Raw genomic sequence first — 9,628 nt, forward strand, 5'->3', positions numbered from 1 at the left:
AAATTGGTTCACCCAACAGGTAGACACAATTTTTTTTTTACTATTTTTGTAGCACGTTTAACCGGATAGTTGAAAACAATAGTCGCGACTCGACTAAGGATTCAATAGTTGGAGTCCAACACTAGTCGCCCAGGCTTACCGCTAATGGTGCAAGGATGGCTTCTCCCCGCAGCCGCCATCCCCCCCCCCCCAACACCACCACCACTACTACCAACAGAAGAACTTGTAGCAAAACACAAATCCAGATTTTCCACTTCTTAAATTTAATTTCCACAATTTGGCTACAAAAATGTCTGTACAGGTGTGCATAAGACATAAGGTCAGTGCATTATTAGCATTATTGGCAAGTTCTAGAGTTTGTATGTAATCAAATAGAATCTTTGTCACAAATTTATAGGAACTTTATAAAACAATATGGTCAATTTATTGAGACATGTTTTTACAATTCACAGCAGTACACGATGTATTTGCAAACATTAATTAAATTTGTCCTTGTCAAAGAACACTATAGTCCCATGCAGTATCCTTAGTAATAGTTGGTGTATCTCCTCAATATTTATGCATAAAATAATAAACCTGTGACAATTTGGGCTAAATTTGGCAATAAAAGCTGCAAGAAACAGTGAAAGAAAAACACCATTGCAGTATAGAAACAAGTCCTTTGACATGCCTCTCATCATGTAGACTTTATCAAGTGAGTTTTATGATCACAAATTAGTAATTACCAACATCTAAGGTATAAAGTCCCTTTAGAGAGACCAATGCCTTAAATCGAGTGATTTGGTTGTAAAATGCATTGTATGGTTAGAAAGGATGTTTTAAAAGTAGAATAGAATGATCAACACAAGTATGACTTGAAATTGGGTGGTTTTCCTTTAAAACTTTTACTTATTCGAACTTACATGGTCTGCTAGTCAACAATATGACTAGTTCTAAAACATCATTCTGACCATGCATTTCATAACAGGCATGTGGTTTGAAATCAAAATATACTTGCAAGGGTTAAGGTTAAAAAATTGAAATGGCACCGTGGTTATCAAACTTGTTGCATCTATGATCCATGTCTCTTTATGAATACAGAATAAAGATATTTCAGATAAATTAATTTGAATACAGATTGTTTACGTTTTTGCATTTTGTTGTTCTAGTGTGTTTTTTGTTACAAAATATGGAAATCTCAAATAATACAATAAATATGATTGTATAAACAATTGGCCATGTACTTCAAATTAAACTTAATCATATGTCGTTGTGATGAAAACAAACTCTGCTCACATCACATGCAATGATTTGTTGACATAAGTAATGTGCAAAACAAATAATAATAATAAGTTTAAGTATTGTCATGTGTTAATTTAGGAATAAGAATCTACTTGTTGACAACAGGAAATATTGCCATTTGTTAAACCTGTTTTGCTTAAATCATGTGTAAATGAAAGTTGAAACTATCTGGAAATATACCCCTGATTTTACAAACACAGTAACCAGGTAGTGTTACTCTATTTCCAGTACCATTCTGACACAACACATGTTGTCTGTGAAGGCTGGCTGGGTGGCAAAGTCATTTGTTGTGTACATCATGCTGCCCTGGTGTACATGTCATTCCTGTGATGTCGTGCCAACTCTAATGGTGGTCCAGAACAAGGTGCCTCAAGATCTTTTCAAATATAAACACAAACATTTTTGAAACAATTAACAAAATAAAAATTGGTTATTTGTACATGTATATGGAATATAAAACCCATGCACTTGATGTTGATTCATTAAAGTGACATTTTAGCAAATACTACCTCCCTGCAGCCGATTTGACAAAACTTTACGCAACTGCGTGAGTCCACTTGCGCAATTTTAATGGCGCAAGTTGCTCCATAAACGTTGCACAAGTGGACTTACGCAGTTGCGTAAAGTTTCGTGAAATCAGCTGCTGGTCAAAGACATGATGTTATTAGGATGTGGCTGTTCAGTGTGAAGTATTTTGGTAATGCAACGTTGGCGAAGGAGGCTGTTTACATGTAACTACAATGAATGAAAGCTTAAATTTGTGTTTCCTTATTAAATGTTTGTTTACACATTTACTTTGTTTCCTTTTTTTTGGGGGGGGGGGAGGACAGATCAAAATATCATGTAACAAAACTGGACTGCTTTGACAGTACATGTGTATATTGTTATACATGCACATGCCATTGACAGTGTGAAATAATCAGTCTCTTACTGCCAAGTTTGAGAAGCATTCATCCGGCCTTTGTTTGCAGCATGACCTGTCCTGTTGTGTTGGCATCTCCCTACAGTTGGTACAAACCCACCAGCTTGGCAAGAGCTTTGCGGAGGTGGATGATGTGGACTTGGAGGTGCCGGGTTTGATGAGGTCTCCAAGATGTTTAGGCCAAGTCCTGGCATCTGCTCACATAGTACCTTCAACAAGAAATTGAAAACCATTGATATAACTTATTATATTAGTTCTCGAAAATTTTATTTTTTATTGTTTGAAAGGTCACACTTCTTTGAAAGAATTCGGGTTGACTTGGGTACGAGTTGACTTGGGTACAATATTTTGGGTAAACTGTTAAAAATATACAAAAAACATTTCATAAATCTGTACTATTTTTAAAATGTACTTCTACAATTTTTACAAAAGCCCTCCCCTTCCCAGCCAGATAAACGACTCTTTTAATTGTAGCATCAAAGTAAATTAGGGTAAATTATGCGAAGTCATTAGTACGCTGGGCACTCGATTCAAATCCCCACCCCCATCTATGCACCAAGTGAATAGATCTACAAAATTACATGTAAACTAGTCATAGCACATGTACATTATGTACTCTCACAACTCAGTGCTGCGGCTGTCTCATGGCTGTGAATTTACGTGTCATGTCCACAATAATAACTAACAATAACATTGCATTGGGTATAAACATTCACGGTCCGTTCTCTCTCTCTCGTCGGCTAGTCCATGTCCCACTACATTATTCTTACCCTGATTGGCGAGGTGTCCTTTCCTTCTTTTTGGACGTGTCTTCAATCATCTCTTTGCGTAGAGCAATGAGCTGAATCTGTGTTTTTCGGCGATCCATTTTGACAGCAAAATGGTGTGTTTACATTTCAGTCACACAACGTCGTATGGTAGAGAACGGTATGTTACCTCGTGTTCTTCTGGTAGGTTTACCAGGCTATTGGCTACGGCGCCAGCCTAACTGCTGTGCATCGCGCATAAACGGACGATCGTTTTGACGGCTTGAAAAACGTATATATTTCGCGGGCCATGTTTTGGGGTCAGAGGTCAGTGTTTGTTTTTTTTAATTACCGTTCACTAATTACGACACATTAAATGTGTTTTATTGCAAGAACAACTCTTAATAAGTATAAGGAACACCCTCAAACGTGAAATTTTGTGAAATCTGAAGGCAACGTGTTCCTTTAACCACTCGGCCATGACACTTCCGACAACGATTTACACACATGTCATATGAACAGTGAATTTCTGCTTGTACCAATACGCATGTAGCACTGAAATCCGTCATTCAGTGACGCTCGTGGCTCTTCAACAATGTTACCCCTTATCACTGGACCATTTATTTCATTCATCAAACCAACTCAGAAATTGCCTGTGCAGCCAAATATGTAGTGATAAATAAATCACAAGAATCATCTCTGCCCTCACAGGTACCTACTAACCCCTGCACAATCTATGGAAACTGTATGATAAACCTAAAAGGATCTACAAGCCTGAAGCCCGGTTCATACTTCCTGCAAATGCGAACAAGTTTTGTTGTCACAAACTCGCAATGAATCACTCGCAACAGTTGAACTGTGTTCAACCTCTTTGAAACATTCGTTAACTAAACAGGGCTAGCTGGGTCGCCAAAATTCACTTTGCATTTGCAGGAAGTATGAACCAGGTTTAAAGTCACCTGGAAGTGGTATTTTTTCAAAATAAAGCTTTTGTCACTAATATATGTGTTTTGATGAGTGGAATGTGAATAAACAGTTAACTAAGGTTTTAAAAAATCAGTTCTTATGTTATTTACAAATTTAAGAGTAGACCCCGACCCGAGAGGGCGCTGTTCGTGACGTCAATCAAGGCAGACTTTGCCTGTAATGCGTAGAGTAAACACAATTGCAAAGTACATGTACGGACCAAGTCGTGAGTTTGTACGTTTCAAAACAACAACAAAAATGTTTTTTTCCGACAGTGCCGACCAGGTGTAATGCTGCTGAATGCAGAAAAACACTTTTTGAAATGTACCAACTTACGACTTGGACGTACATGTACTTTGCACGTGTGTTTACTATACGCATTGCAGGCAAAGTCTGCTTCGATTGACGTCACAAAAGGGGTAGGCGGAGTCAGCCCCCCAAACAACTTTATATATTTTTTAAACATATAAATCGTGATAAACAATTACTAAAAAAATTGTTTTATTGTTCGTAAGCATATACTCTTATGTTTGAAAAAAAAACAAATTCTATTTCCAGGTGACTTTAAGTAGTGATTAACTTACTTGCATGATGGGCAGAAATAGATGACGGTTTGTCCTTCATCAGCTGATCGTGTTTGCCTGGTGTGGCAATGAAGTCCATCGTGACGGCACTTGGCACATGCCCTGTCAATCTGAAACCAGACCAGATACAAAAATGAAATTAAGAAGTGATGAAAAATAACCAAGCATTGATAATACGCCTAAAAGGTAGAGCCATAAGTTTTTTTGTTTTGTTTTTCAATGATTAATGGACAAAACATAGAAAGAAGAAGTAAAACTGTGAAAGTTTCAGCAAAACAGATCTACTGGTTCTACTTGCTGAGAAAACAGAAAGAAGCAAAACCCTGGCACAGTAGCGATCAATCAATAAGAGGTAAAGATTTCGATACATCAATATAAAAGGTTTGCTTTTTTTCCCAAGCATTTTAAAATAATTGGCCAGGGGTGTCCTTCCGGGTGGCGAACCCGATTTTCGCTCCTCTGTTTTCACAGGTAAAATATAAAACCTCTGAAATAAAACAAACCTATTTGTATATCAAAATATTTGGGGGCTTCCGTTTCAATCAAACACTGATAAAAAATTTACCAGGGGTTTCCTTACGGGTGGCGAACCCTTTGTTACTGAATTTCTGCTCTTCTCGTTTCAGAGTTAAAAATATTAAACCAAATATTTGGGGGCTTATTTTTCAAGACTTGCCAAATAAATCACCTTATATGAAGTGGCAAATTTTTCAATTAATAAACAGCAGTTAAAACAATTGGCTAGAGGTTTCCCTAATTTTTAAATTAATAAACAGCAGTTAAAAAATTGGCTAGAGGTTTCCCTATGGGTGGCGAACCCATATCACTTAAGTTTGCTCTGCTAAAGAGTTAAATACAAAACCTACGATATAAAACTGTTTCTAACCAAATATTTGGGGGGGGGGGTAATTTTCCAAAATTACCATATTATAAAAAAAATGAGTTTAAAATGAAGTGGTACATTTTTCAATTAAACACAGTTAAAAAAATTGCCAGCGGTTTCCCTACGGGTGGCGAACCCATATCACTGATTGTTGCTCTTCTTAAAGGTTAAATATAAACCTTCTGAAATAAAACAAATATTTCTAACCAAATATTTGGGGAGAGGAGAGGGTAATTTTCAAAAATTACCAAATTATAAAAGAAATCGCCTTTTAAAATGAAGCGGTACTAAACACAGTTAAAATATTTGCCAGCGGTTTCCCTACTGGTGGCGAACCCATATCACTGAATGTTGCTCTTCTTAAGAGTTAAATATAAAACCTCTAAAATAAAACAAAACTATTTCTGACCAAATATTTGGGGTGGGGGAGGAATTACCAAGTTATAAAAAAAAATCGCCTTTTAAAACGAAGTGGTACATTTTTCAACTAAAACAGTTAAAACATTGGCCAGAGGTTTCCTTAGGCCAAACAAAATAAATGTTGTGTTTACGGTAACCCGACCGACCTGATTTTTTTGCGGCCGAATTGCCGACCTCAAAACATTTTTGTAAATATTTTGTGAGTTGGTAAAGTTTAAAATGACAACTTATAAACTTTTATATTTTACCACTTTCCAACATGAGGGTTTATTTAAACTTGATGAGTCGAACAAGGTTAGTATCAGCCCTGATACTTCACCCACGACGGCAACAACGGCAATTGCCGTCGTTGCCCCTACCGATTGCCGCAATGCCCTTCAAAAACCCAATTTTTCACGGCAATGATTGCCGTGCCCTTTTCTCATCTTGCCGCCGTGCCCTTCCTCCCGAAAAAAAATTATATTCAACGTTGCCCAAGTTCGAAAATAAGCAAAAAAGTCCCGATGTCTGTGTAAATTTTTACGCAAAGAAATATACCCCAATTTCACGCACGTAAGGCACAACAGCAGATTTCAGGCCCGTTAGTCGTTGTTCTTTGCGTGCGACAAAAAAATACTCGAAACATCGAACGCTAGAGGGCGTTTCGGAACAGAGCGATAGCGTGAGATTAAACGCCCTCTAGTGGTAAAATTATGCGAACCAACGCTAAACGCCTTGAGACGAAGACTCGACGTGTCTGTGCATGCTGGGATAGTGGTTTTCCCCATGCTTGGTACATGTGATGTACCATCATGTACAGCATAGTCGTCGCGCACCGCATGCATTTATTGTCAACATCGTGTCAAAATGGAGCAGTTACGTGGGAATTTTAGCGTTTCTACGAAAAACTACACAACGTGCATGACCAATAGTAGGATTACGTATGAACAAAAATTATTTATTGTGTATTGTAAGTAGTTTATTTTATTGAGTTAGATGAATGCTTTCTTTTTTCATTGGGTAACAGTTAGAAAATGGAAAAATTGGAAGAACTATTTTTTGCAGGCAACTCAGAGTTTTTTTTTTTAGTGCCGTCGTGCCCTTCGCAACTTTTTTGTGATTGCTGTGATGCCCTTCCAAATTTTTGAAAATTGCCTTGGTGCCCTAAATAAAAATAAAATTACAAAATAAAATTATTTTCCTACCTACCTACCTGGAATTTTTTCGGGCCGTTACCGTAAACACAACATTTATTTTGTTTGGCCTTATGGTTGGCGAACCTTTATCACTGAATTTTGCTGTTTTCAGAGGGATAAAACCTCTGAAATAAAATAAACAAGTACCAACAAAGAACTTTGGGGTTGCTTTTTTTTCAAAATTTACAAAATTATAAACCACCTTTCATTGTGCATTGAAATTGTGCCTTTTTTTTCAAACCATTTCATAATTGACCAGAGGTCCCCCTACAGGTGGCAAACCCTTTACACTGATTCGTTTTTGTGTCTTTCCTGAAGAAAAACAAAATCGTGAACCTAAATATTTTGGGGGTTATATTCTTCAAAAGAAACCATATGCAATAAATCACCTAATAAATTTCATCTATTGTGCATCTTTTTTTTTCATAAACCAATTTTAAAAATTCAGAGTAATATAAATGTTGAAACCTCTGAAAGAAAAAATAAAAACAAAATGTTTTGATGGTTCTAGCAGGGGCAACTAAACAACAATAATGTACAAACATTTCTGTATGTAAACATCAAGATATAAACCTAAACAATTTGGACAATTCCTAAGACATGTAAGATAAAACTCCAGTGTTTCACTCACCAGTGGTCCTAGGTCTTTCTGGTCGACGACCTCCTGACGACCTTTAACATTCTTGTGAGAGTTGAGACGCAGGTATGAATGATAGACCACACCATGTAATGCAGCTGTAATGAGAAGGAAGACAATAAGTGACTTTTCATTCATTCAAAAAATGCTGTCTGTGCTATTAATTGGTGGTGATATAAAATATGCGGTCATCGCTGAGTGATACAAAGAAAAAAAAATCACTGATAATATTAAATTTAATAAAAACAACTTTACACAAGTGTTACATTTTGTTGAAAATCTGTGAAAGGAATGTAATTTTTATATCAAATATTTTTTGTCAACTACAAATGATGTCACAGGTCATTTACATCATCAGACTCAAAGTCATTGAGCTGAATTTGCATTAATGTGTTTAATATTCAAAGTCTGAGTGTTGCGATCATGCATCAGCCTCCTCCCCCACCGCCTCCTTGACCACGTCCCGACCCCGCCTACCCTTTTTATAAATAACGCACAAGTCAAGGGGGTTATCACACACAACTTTACAAGCTCCGGTTTCCACAATAAATATATATATTCCAAACTTACTTTTTGCATTTACTTTGTGAGCACATGTCTTGCACTTCATAACTACCGGTTTTTTTCAGGAAACGGTAAAATGGAGCCAAATGCGGGCAAAATTCTCTCGAAGAAGCAAGTCACTCCTCTCCGTCCATGTTTTTGAGAAATTCTGATACCGCATGCGTTTCTGAATGGGACACACGTGATTTATCAAGCTTGACTTCATCTATACGTTCAGCGTTGAATTAGGTTTAGGGTATCTGACTAAGTATTTAAATAGGAATCGCGCCCTCTGTCGGCGGATTGTAGAGTCTCCCGCGTAAAGTTAATGAGCCTGCATTAGATGGTTAATTGATGCACTTGCTGGTGATTTTGATTAATTCTGGTTAAAAATACCACTCTATGAAAATACCAAGCGCAAAAGGATAAAAAAATTAAATTAAACAAACAATAATTATTCCCAAATACGAACCACACCACGAGAAATCCCTACCAAATACTACTAATAATCATTATAGAACCGTTACAAAAGTTGTCACTCACAAAGATGAAAAAAAACAAAGAAATAATATTATTATATGATTTTGTTTAACCATGATAATGCTGGAAAATTGCCCCTCGCTATGTTTATGTTGAAATATGTTTATGTTGAAGTTGTCTTACCATGTGTGTCCTCAAATGCATTTTTGTTATTTTTAACCACTGGGGTAATTTTACATAACAATAAAAAACAGTTATTTTAGTAAGTTGCTGCTGGGGGATTAGCAAATTGTTTTTGGTTTGAAGTTTCTAATTCTAGATTCGCTTGCAATTCGTTTAACTGGCATTCGGCGAGAGCAGACAAGTGAAGGAGACCGTTGCAAATACGCCTAAAATAAAGCAATAACGTTTTGTCACAAACTTCCATCCTGCCCGCGCCTCTTGAATTTCACCGACTCATGTGTGTAGCAAATTTTCCCCAAATTTGAAAGGCAGTCGACACTATTGGTACATACTCAAAATAATTATTAACATAAAACCTTACTTGGTAACGAGTAATGGGGAGCTGTTGATAGTTTAAAACATTGTGAGAAACGGCTCCCCTCTGACGACGTAGTTTTCAAGAAAGAAGTAATTTTCCACGAAGTAGATTTCGAGACCTCGGATTTAAAGAACTTGAGTTCTTGAAATCAAGCATCTGAAAGCATACAACTTCGTGTGACAGGGGTGTTTTTTCTGTCATTTATTATCTCGCAACTTCGATTACCGATTGAGTTCAAATTTTCACAGGTTTGTTATTATTTATGCATAATGTTGAGATACATCCAAGTGAGCAGACTGGTCTTTGACAATCACCAATAGTGTCCACTGCCTTTAACAGCCAAAGCAACAAACGTATTACCTTTCTCCAGACGTAAAAATGTGTTGTTTGCAGTTTAACAAGTAGGTTTTATGATTATAATTATTTTGAGTATAATTACCAAACTGCTAT

At 36.7% G+C, this 9,628-nt stretch overlaps 1 long non-coding RNA gene across 1 annotated transcript; it reads right to left on the reverse strand.

Annotated features, from left to right (window-relative positions):
• Positions 1-4,572: 4,572 nt before the first annotated feature.
• On the reverse strand, positions 4,573-8,215 carry LOC117298926. Its single transcript, XR_004520012.1, has 3 exons — positions 8,185-8,215; positions 7,609-7,712; positions 4,573-4,609 (listed from the first exon to the last, which is right to left on the reverse strand). It is a non-coding gene; the product is annotated as an uncharacterized LOC117298926 (long non-coding RNA).
• Between the last annotated feature and the right edge of the window lie 1,413 nt (positions 8,216-9,628).

Source organism: Asterias rubens, chromosome 13 (genome assembly GCF_902459465.1).
Source record: "Asterias rubens chromosome 13, eAstRub1.3, whole genome shotgun sequence".
In the NCBI taxonomy this organism is placed as follows: Eukaryota; Metazoa; Echinodermata; class Asteroidea; order Forcipulatida; family Asteriidae; genus Asterias; species Asterias rubens.